This window comes from Penaeus monodon, chromosome 16 (assembly GCF_015228065.2).
Source record: "Penaeus monodon isolate SGIC_2016 chromosome 16, NSTDA_Pmon_1, whole genome shotgun sequence".
Taxonomy (NCBI): Eukaryota; Metazoa; Arthropoda; class Malacostraca; order Decapoda; family Penaeidae; genus Penaeus; species Penaeus monodon.
The window spans coordinates 28,240,512-28,251,868 of NC_051401.1; positions in this window are offsets into that span (position 1 = coordinate 28,240,512).

The window sequence follows — 11,357 nt, forward strand, 5'->3', positions numbered from 1 at the left end:
ATAGATATATAGAGGTGTAAAAGAGCTGAGAGATAAGAACAGAGATGTGAGAGATGAATGAAGATGAGAGAAATGTGAGGGAAATGAATATGAAATGAGATGAGACAGATGCATAGAGATTAAAGAGATGAATAGAGATGAGAGATTGATTTGAAAAACGCCAGGGTAAGATGCTATATCATCATCCAAACTGGCTGTGCTTCTATTTTTGTAGAGGTCTGTCAGTCAGACATTGGTTATACATTCCTGAAGAGCTGTGCCATTGTGTTTACATTATTTACATATCATGTAGATGGTTAAAAAAAAAAAAAAAAAAAAAAAAAAAAAAAAAAAAAAATATATATATATATATATATATATATATATATATATATATATATATATATATATATATATATATGCATATATATATATACATATATACATATATACATGTATATATATATATATATATACATATATATATATATATATATATATATATATATATATATATATATATATATAACAAAAAACAACAATAATGTCTATAATAAGATTAATGAAGTCAATAAGTGTTGGTCTCTGGATGATGCTGTTTGATCAATACAATATAGTTTTCAAGCAACAAAGTAATGTGTAAGATTATGCAACTTGGGTGACTTGCACATTTTGCAGTGATGATATGAGATTGGTTTTGCCCCCAAAACTGCATTCTGTACATAATATATAGTGTTCTGATATCCTATGCGTAGCTTGGTTAGCATAACCTGCTCTCTCCCAAGAGCTCCTTATAGATTTTATATGCTTTGTCCATATCAAATGTTCCTACATTACTTTCATAAAGCCATATAGTTCCATGTCCATTTTTCTTACGTTTCTTGGTGATCCATACCTGGCCCACATAACCTCGAAGACAGCTAAAAACATGCTTTTTTCAATTGTTGAAGAGATAATGGTATTGCATAGTATAGTTCTTCACAGGAAAGGGCTAGTTTTGCTAACTGATCCAGCGTTCCTATATGAGAGGGTATCCAATATAGGGACACTTGTATACCCGCTCTGATAAGCTAGAAATTTGGTGTAGGATATTCTTAGTTACCAATATTTTTTTTTTTTTCTGGGCTAAATGCAGGAAGTTTATAGAATATACCTTGGCTGTCAGAGAAGACAGGTAAGTGCCACTCCTGTTCACTACCCTTTTGATGCATGGTATATAGCTACTGACTCGGTATCAGTTGTGTTTGCCCAGTTGGGAATTCCTACACGTTCTTTAAGAGAAATGTCAGGAATTATTATACCAATCTCAGCTTCTCTGTGAGAATCAGTAGAGGCATCACAGTAAATTGCAGGTGGGGAGGGGGGGGGTACCATGAGGGGGATTGAGGATTTCATCTATATGTTTCAGGTAATGGCCTTTTAATTCTCTTACTGAAGTCATGGATTTAGGCCCTGTTAATTTGTCAATATGGACACATACATGTGATCCATGATATGGTGCAGTAAGTGTTGCTTTTGGGATGTTAATAGCTTCAATGTTGCACAGGATGAAGCTGAGAATAGTTTGGGCAGTTCTGGCCTTCCATTCTAGGTTTGACTGTATCAGACTGCAGTACTGAGAGCGCTGGGCATGACACACTCTGTAATCAATCTCATTATAAAGAGCAAGGAAAAGTTCTGGTCTGGATTGAAGCTGCAGAAGTCTGATGCCGAGTATGGTGTTGACCTGGGTGATACAACTCATGACAAGAACTTTAGTAGTCATTGGGCAAACAAAAATTATTCTAATGGCCTTGTTTTGGAAGACTTCAAGGGGGGAGACCATTCTTTGGCAACATATTTAGAACTGGGCTCGCATAGTCTATCATGGATCTAACAAGGGATATGTACACATCAGCCTTAGGACTCTTAGGGAGGCACCTATATATCTGTTATTTATGTATTGTAAAGGGCTTAAATGTTCCCAGCAATGTTCCCTGATGTTTTGAACAAATTCTCGTGTGAAGGAAGAATTGCGGGACATGAGGTGGGGAGCAATCACCCTGACATCAAGATACTATGTGTTAGTTTTTGCAATATCTTATCCAACTAAACCTGGAATGTATGGCAGTTTATGAGATTTGGAAATTTATTTAGTCTTGATAGAGTTGATTATGAGTCCAAGGGAAGCACACTTTTTGCTGAACCTCTGGATAACATATATGAATGAGAATGTCAGATGTGATGCAGCATAGCTCACTGTTGAGCCTGCAAAGAGAGTGCATAAGTATGTTAACTAATGAAGGGGACAAAATTCCACCTTGTGCAGTGCCTAAATCTAGTTCATCATAAGCACTGTAGGTGCCTTGGTACCACACCTTTGTTCTTCTCAGGGATAGATAATCCTTTATCCATAGTAGAAGCTTCCCCATAATTCCTAGAATTAATTTGTGGAGGATTGCAGTATGAGAGGCTCTGGTCAATATTCCTTTGAAATCTGTGAAGGAAAAAGACTGCATTACTTCCGTTTAGGTACTGGGCTAAACACATTTGTGTTCCTTTCCCTTTTTGGAAACCAAAGACTGATGGAAGATTTTGATCTTTGATCTGGTAGAGCAGATGAGTGAGAAGAATTCTTTCACAGGTTTTAGAAAGACAGGATGTCAGAGAAATTGGTCTAAATTCATAAGGAGATCTGGGTTTAGAATGGGAAAATTGGTAGCTTGTTTCCAGGCAGTGGATAAGATGCTTGAAGTATATGTTAAATTGAAGAGATCAAGAAGAGGATTTCTTCCCTTTACCTTTATCTTTGCACGGAGTCAGATGATGTCATCACCCCCAGGTGCAGTGGATTTGCCGGTCTTAATGACTGGAAAAAGTTCATGACTTGTCAATGGTGCATCAGCCTAGTCTAAAAGTTGGCAATGATAGTCAATTTCATTTTTGTCTTTTAAAACTTAACCCATTACTGACGGGTAGCATTCATAGAGGCCAGGGCCTCGCTGCCAGGGGCTTACATCGTCGCCCGAGCATGCGTGACCACTCATGCCAAATACCAGCACCCCATGCCGTTTTTTCGTAATACTACGAAAATATGTTGTATTTTCAGTTTTCATTATTTTTTATAGTCTCTACTTGCCAAACTTCCTGATAAATCGAGACTGAAGGGTATTTTTGTTGTTATATAGACTCCATAGTTGATCATTATTCAGTCTATAGTCCGAATAAAATAAGCAGTGTGCGGCATCATGGAGTTGAAATTGTCGATTTGTTGCATTTTTTTTGTTTGTTGCATGGTAAAAATGAGAAAGTGTTAAAACCGACTTAATCACACTTTCACTGGCAGAAAAATAATCTTTTGCCGTGATTGTAACAAAAAAAAACTCATGGCATGTCCATGCATACTCTATGGCATGTGCGTACGTGCCCCCGGCAGATGGTCCCGCCATGCCATGGCATGTACATGCCACCCATCGGCAATGGGTTAAAGGAGAACCTGCATATGGAAGATTATCAAGAGGAATTTTCACAGCTTTTACTAAGGAGTGACAAAACTACCCTTTCTGGATGACAGTGGGAGGGTCACATTGTATGCATTGCCTTTAATCTTGTTGATTTCCCTAGACTCATGAAGTCTATTCAATTCTGCCCAGGCATAGAATCTATCTTCCCGCTTTTGAGTTATCTCATTAAGCTTTTTACTGAAGAATACAAGGTCCCTAGCTAAGTAGGGGTTTCTACCCAAGTGCTTTAGCTGATTTACTGTAGACCTTATAAGCTTTCTAAGTAGCTTTATTTCAGGATCTTTGTTCAGGTGATGTTTGTTTACCTCTGGAGGATGAAGATCTATGTTTGACAGGGTTTTTGGGTTGGAGTTGGTTAATGGTGTTACCAACTTGTTGCCAGAAAGTTTCATTAAAATTATCAAGGCTGGTAGGAATATAGTCTTCATACCAGCAGCTAATCCTATTAATAAACTCATCACATGTTTAGTAGCAAGATTATATCAAAGATGTGTCTGGGGTGGGCTTCTTTTGCAAAATGGGAGGGCCACTAACTAAGAATGGGATGACTTTTCCAGTGTGTGCTGATTGTATAGAGCTATATAATCTAATTTGCCACCTATAGGTAACAAGTCTTTTGTATGGGGCATAATAAGTGTAGAAGGTCACTAGTGTATCATACTGTCAAGAGGCTTAGGTACCACTTCACTATCATGTAGGTTATATACATTAATGATAGTGATAGTTTTACCATCAAGAGATATTCAGCACATGTGTTGTCATGTTTGTTAATGATCACTTTTGATGGAATAGTATTCTTCACGTAAATACCAAGTCCTCTTGTAGAAGGATTAGCAGTATTAGGTTTGTTAATGGTTAATGGTTAAAAGCAAAACAAATGTACTTGGCATGACCTTATGGTCATGTAGCACAAAAGGAAGGTACAGTGAAGGGTTAGTGAAGCGTAGTTGAGTTAGTAGTTATTTGCTATGTCAACTATCTAGAATATTGAGAAGGTTAAAGGTGGGTAAAGGAGTTGATGAATGAATGGGTTAAGGTAGGGTTAGGTAAGGGGATTAGATTAAGTGAAGGATATGAATGCATCTGAGGAAGGAGAACAGCTGTCAAAGCAGAAAGTGTGAGATTCTGTAAGGATGTCTGATAGGTTGGGAGGCCGGTGAAGGGAGGATAGGTGAGGGAAAGCAGAGGTATGGGCTGCATCAAAGCATGGACAGGACAGCAGAATGTGTGGAACTGAAAGGGGGGCATTACATAGGGAACATAGGGTGGATCAGAATGTGTTAGTTAGGTGTGGCCAATACATAAACAGGCGAGAGCTGTCTCCCAACATCTGCTTCGATGATGTGGAGCTGACTAAGAGATTGATAGTTTTACACTATGTAATTTATTAGTGCGGAGACCAGAAAGATTGCCATTGGTTATACATGAAGGTCTTAAAGTGGGTGTAATAATCTGTGGCTGGAATGCATGAGAAACATGGTTGGTGTGATGTGGACATAGTGGCATAGCATGCTAGAATGTCTGCCTGTTCATTGTCAGGGATTCCAGCATGGCTGGGCACCCAGCAAAATCTGATAATTTTATGTCATGTGGACAGGTAGAACAGCCAGTTCTGGATCTTACAGACAAGGGGGTTGGTCGAGTGTATTGACTTTATGAGAGTTAATGAGTCACGGGAGTCAGTAAAAATAGTGAAAGAGGAAGAAAGGAATGAGTATATATGTTTAATGGCAAAAAGAAGTGCGAACAGTTCTGTAATAAGGACACTGGATTCAGGAGGGAGGGGGTATTTGAAACTGCGAGTTGGGAAGGTTACTGCAAAACAAGCACCGAAGGTGGATTAAGAGCAATCCATGTAAACATGAATACTGGAGGAATGAATGGAGACATGGTCAGGGAAATGGGTGAGGATAGCAGGGGGGGGGGGGGGATCTGATTTTGGTGGGTCAAGGAAAACAGAGGAGCAAATAGGGGGTTAGGTATAAGCCATGGAGGAACAGAATGAACAGAAAATAGAAGAGGTCAGAGATGGGGAAATGGGGAATGGGAGAGGAGGGTACCCATGCAAATGGGGAAAGGAGTAGGTAAACGTGGAGAAGCAAAGGTAGGAAGTAGGGAACATGGGATAGTTTAGTGATGGAAAGTTGGTAAAATTGAGCATAGTATCAGAGAGAGAGAGAAGGGTATGGCGTCGAGAGAGAGATGGTATGCTTGATTCAGTGTACAGGCTTTCAACTGGAGTGGAGCAGAAGGGCCTAGGGCTAAGAGAAGACCGCAGTGGTGGATAGTATCAAGATAAGCAAGGAGGGAGGTTGAAGCAAAGAAGTAGATGTGGCAGCCGTAATCGAGAGTGGAGAGGATCAAGGTAATATGGAGATGGAGTAAAGTTTTGCGATTTGAACCCCAGGATATATGGGAGTTTGTAAGATTCAGAGGCATCGGCAAACTTTTTCTTTAATGTAAAAGATATGGTCTCGCAAGGACAATTTGGAGTCAAAAATAACACCAAGGAATTTGCCAGAGGAACGGTATTGGAGTGGAGTGCCATATAAGAAGAGTGGAGGTTGGGGGCTTACACATGTGGGAGTGAAGAGGATGGAGAAAGATTTGAGGGTTGAAAAGCGGAAGCCATGGTTAGTGGCCCAGGAAGATACTGCTAATATTGCAGATTTGAAATGAACAAGGGGATCAGCTGTATTTCCGGCATGGCAATACCAAATTGGAAAGGAGAGATTGTGAGATTCAAGATACCACATTAAGCAGAAGTTAACCATTCGCTCTAGTAGTTTGCACAAGTAGTTAGTTAATGATGGGGAAGTAATTTTGAGGGAGGGTACCTGATTTATTGGGTTTCAAGAAGGGGAGGATAGGAGCTTCTTGCCAATTAGAAGGAAAATTTCCTGATGTCCATATATGGTTGAAAATAGTTAATAGGAAGGATAGAGAGGAAGATGGAAGATGTCACAGCATACAGTAGTGAATACCGTCAAGGCCTTCATGAGTGTTGCGGCATGACTGTAAGACAACATTGAGTTCAGAGGAAGAAAAGGGAGCATTATAGGACTCAGCAAAGGTTAGAGTGAAGATGATGGGGGTGCATTCCCTAATGATCTAAATAGAAGAGAAGTGTGGAGAAAGGTGGGAACTACTACTGGCCTGGCTGAAATAGTTATTTAGTTCATTAGCAACCTGGAGAGGATCACTGATGAGAGTGTCTTGAATATGGAGGACAGTTTGGTTTTGATTCCATTTGTTACAATGGATATTCTCTGTGTGACATACTGGCTGTTTAATTTTGCTCATGTGTGTCAGCTGCTGCTGACTCGGCTGAACCAAATCCTTGCCCACCGTGGTGCCCAGCCACAGCAGTAACCTCCAGGCGACAGTTGCAACTTCCCGCACCTGGGCGGGGCGCGAACCGCCGACCTCTCGGATGAGAGGCCGACACGTTACCACTGTACTAGCCCGGAGACAGGGGCTTAATGGGGGGATGTTTGCCTGATAATTTATGGATCCGGCACCAAACAATTGAGAAAGATGTAGAAGATGTAATTGAGGAAACATAATTTCACCCTGATTGTATGATGAAGATAGGCGGTTGCTCTTTTAAAGGAGATAAGGGCTGATAGTTGATTAGGGGTGCCTCATTTGTAGTGGTAACTGTTCCAGACTGCACACTTTAAGCGAAGTACTTTAGGGAAATGGAAATTCCACCATGGAACACATTTAGAGGTATAAGGTCTTGAGGTTCGAGGAATGGCTGTATAGGCAGCTCCTAAGACTCTAGTTGTGAAATATTGGATCATATCTGAAATGGATGAGAGGGGGGTGGGGGCTAGGAATAGCAGAGAGTGAAGTGAAAGTACGCCAGTCAGCTCTATAAAAGCACCAACGTGAGGAGTTAGGAAGTTGTACATATGAAGTAGGAGAAAGGAAAATTGGAAAGTGGAAAAATAAATTAAGAGAAGGGGAGCATAGAGAAGGATCAATGCATGAAAAAGATTACATGCAGATGTCAAAATGTGTGGGGTGATCTGAATTAAGAATAATAAGGTCAAGTGGAGAGGAAGTGTTCTAGGGCTTGGCCACAGGAGTTGATGATAGAATCACCCAAATAGTGTGGCGGCAGTTAAAAATCACCAACTATGAGGAAAGGTAGTTGAAGTTGGGAAATTAGATTTTCAAAGGCAACAAAGTCAATGGGGTGAAAAGGGGAGAATTAGACTGAAATAACTGTAATCCAGCGGCGAAGAAAGATGTGAATAATTATGCAAAGGACAGTGGTTTGGGAGGGAGGTATGGCATAAGGTGTTTTCTGATGGATAAGTATAGACACGACATAAAGGGAGTGTGAAGAAGAGACAAAATGATAGTGGGGATTGGTATAGGAGGATGTGTAAGAAAAGTTTCTTGGAGGCAAATAATGGATGGGTTATAAGAAAGGATATGATGAAGGTCAGGTCTATGAGAACAGAAACCACGAATATTCCAATGTAGGAGAGCTATACTTTAGTTGATCTATGAGTGATAATGGTTAAGTGCGTGTTGGAGAATTTGAAGGGGAAGGAGCTAGGGGGTGAGGTAAGGAATGAGAGGGGGAAGGTGGTGTATAAGGGGGGGTATCAGGAGGTGGAAGATCTAGGGAAGGGCATAGTTGTGACATAAGGGATTCATGTGTTTATCCAGGAGGGAGTGGAAGGGATAGAGGGGATGGAGGGAGGGTTAATGTAGGTGGAGCTGGAGCTAGGGGGAATGGACTGTCGGGGATGGGCCCTGTGTTGAGTAGGAATAGGGGGAAGGGGTGTAGGGTGAAAATGAGTAGGAGAGGATGGATTTCAGCAGTCTGAGTGAGGAAGGAGTGGTAGTTGTGGTATTTGAGGGTGGATGAGGAGTTTTGGTGTCAGTTTGGGACTGAAGTAGATAATTTGGATATCTTCAAGAGTTTCTGTAAAGGAGTTGGTTGGGGAGTTTTGTAAGACAAAGGGCAGTTTGCTGGGGAGATAGAGACAGTTCCTGTGCAAGTACTGAGGGTTGGATGAGGTTCTGCAAAAATGGGGTTACCAGAGAGATCAGCTAAAGTTAATAAGGCTATAGCTTGGTTTTCGGATTTTACTGTGATGAGACGGGAACAATTAGGTCGGCTATGGAAAGAGACTTTGCCTACTTATTTTTGGAGATATTGCTGGAAGAGAGGAGTGTTGTCAGAGTAAGGAGCTGTGGGAAGGATCACAAAAAAATCAGTCCCATTTGGCTGGGCTAAATAGAATATTTAAGGTATTTGTAGAGATGGTGGTAGGAGGACGGGGGGGTGTGGAAGAGGGAGCAGTGTTCAGGGAAGTAGTATTATGGAGAGATGGACAATAAGGCTGTAAAGTAGTAATAAGAGAGGATGGGGTAGTTGATGAATGTTGTGGATGTAGAAGTGATGAAGTTGAGCATGTTGGGAGAATAGGAATGTCTCCTAGGGATTGAGTGTTGACTTGGGTGGATAATGTACTAGTAGGCATTGAGGAGGGGGTAGTAGTTGCAGTGTTCAGAGCTGTGGTCAAAGGAGAGCCTGGGGTTGGGGAATTGGGAGAGTTTGAATTGGTGGGGCTATTTGATGAAAGGGCAAGCCTCATTGCCCCTAATAAGGGTATAACATCTTCATTATTGGCCATGGTAAGCCTGAAGTATGTTGGGAGAGAAACAGTTCACCCCTCAGGGTCCCCTAGAGGGGTAATGGCTAGACAACTAAAACAGGGGAATACCATGCCCATGGCTCCCTTAGCACATAGGCACATAGTCATCCCTTCATCCTTTCAGCACACCTTTGGAAGTGGATAGTAGAAGGGGTTGGGGAAGGGACAGAAACAAAAAAGGAGGGCAAAATTAGTTGAGTCAAGGGCTGAGTCCCAAGGCAGGGGAGTTCTCCAGCATTGGGTCCCAGTCTTCGCCTCCTAAGCCCCCCACAACAACAATGGGCAAGGGATTGGGGGGGGGGGGGGGGGATGAGAGAGAGGTGAGAGAGAAGATGAGATGAGATGAGATGAGATATATGAAATGGGATGGGAGAGATGAATAGAGATGGGAGAGAGTTAAGAGAGATGAATAGAGATGAGGGAGAGTTGTGAGACGAGAAAAATAAATAAAAATGAGAGATAAATAGAAATGAGCGAGATGAATTGAGATGAGAGACTTGAGAAAGATGAATAGAGATGAGAGAGATGAATAGAGTTGACAGAAATGAATAGAGTTGACAGAAATGAATAGAGATTAGAGGGATGAACAGAGGTGAGGGGGATGAATAGAGGTTAAAAAAGGGAGGTGAGACATGAAAAGTGATGAGAAAGGTGAATAGAGATGAGAGAGAAGTGAGAAAGATGAATAGATATAAGAGATAAACAGAGATTAAGAGAGATGAGACAGAGGTGAGAGTGATGAATAAATAGAGATGAGAGAGAACTGAGAGATGAACAGAAATGAGAGAGATAAGTAGAAATGAATGAGATGAGAGTTTAGAGATGAGATAGATGGGCAAAGATGAGAGAGAAGAATAAAGATGAGAGGTGAGAGAAATGAATAGAGATGAGAGATGAGATGAGATAAATAGAGATGACAGGGATTAGAGATGAGAGATGATACTGTAGATGAATATAGATGAGAGATGAATAGTGATGAAAGATATGAATAGTGATGAAAGATGAGAGATGAATAGAGATGAAAGAAAGGTAAAGATAAATAGAATGAGAGAAGAAAGAGAAATAATTTGAGAGAGTGATGAGAGAGATAGAGAGGGATCAGAGAAAGATAAATAATATGAGAGAGAAAGCAAGAGAGACATGAGAGGTAAAAAGAGTGATAAATTTATAAATATAAGTAAAAAGAGAATGAGGAGTAAGTAGAAAGAGGGAGTTAAACAGAGAATGAGAGAGAGAGGATGGGAGGAGAAAGAGAAGGAGGAGGAAAAAGAGAAGTGGGAGAGGGAGAGAGAGAGAGACATAAAAAAAAACATTAATATATTAACATAAAAAATAAAAAAGAAAGAAAAGAAGGGAAGTGGGGAGTAAGAGCTCAGTTAAGTGCCTTTTATATGAGTAATGTATGAAACACTGTCCAAGTACCATCCTCTGTGGCTTAGTTAAGTCCAAGTGTTTTCAGTGAAGATCATGCTGGTTTTAGTCTGTGTCTCTCCAACTCCTTTTCAGTTTTGTCTAGTTTTGCTGCTCTCCTTGCATCTTGTATTCAAGAAGAAATTAGAAGTATCTTGTACTGAAGAACAATTACTAGGCTTCACAGAACCTTTCACCAATGCCCTCTATTTATTCATTGAGTTTTCATATTTGGTTGCAGGCATCAATTAGTGTGAGGAGGGATCTAGAGAATTAGCTCACAGATTACAAAAACAATGAGCAAGGATAATCTGTGATCAGTAAACAAGTACAAGTTCCAGTCACAAAAACAGACGGGATAAAAGCTTCTTACAAGCTTACCTTTTCTGTCAAATTGAATATGTTTAACAAATTATTACTCATGATCTACTAATTACTAAGTAGTGTCAAGGTTTAACAAGAGAAAGAAAAAAAATATCAAAAAAATTAAAATAAATGTTTAATCCAAACCCAGTTTTAGTTTATTTACTGGAATGCAAGACTGCTATTTTATTTATCTATATTTTTTTTCTTTTTAACAAAAACAATTACACTAAAATAAACTCAGCATCAAAAGCAAATAAGATTACTTGCAGGAAGGAAGTGAGAAAGAGAATTCCTTTCCATGTATAGTTTATTTTGGAATGGCAAAGTGATATTAGAACAGAGGCTGAATCGAGGCAGGTCAAGTTGTGTTTTAGAAAAACCCTCTGAATTCTGAAGCCTGACACCAGCATTCCATTTC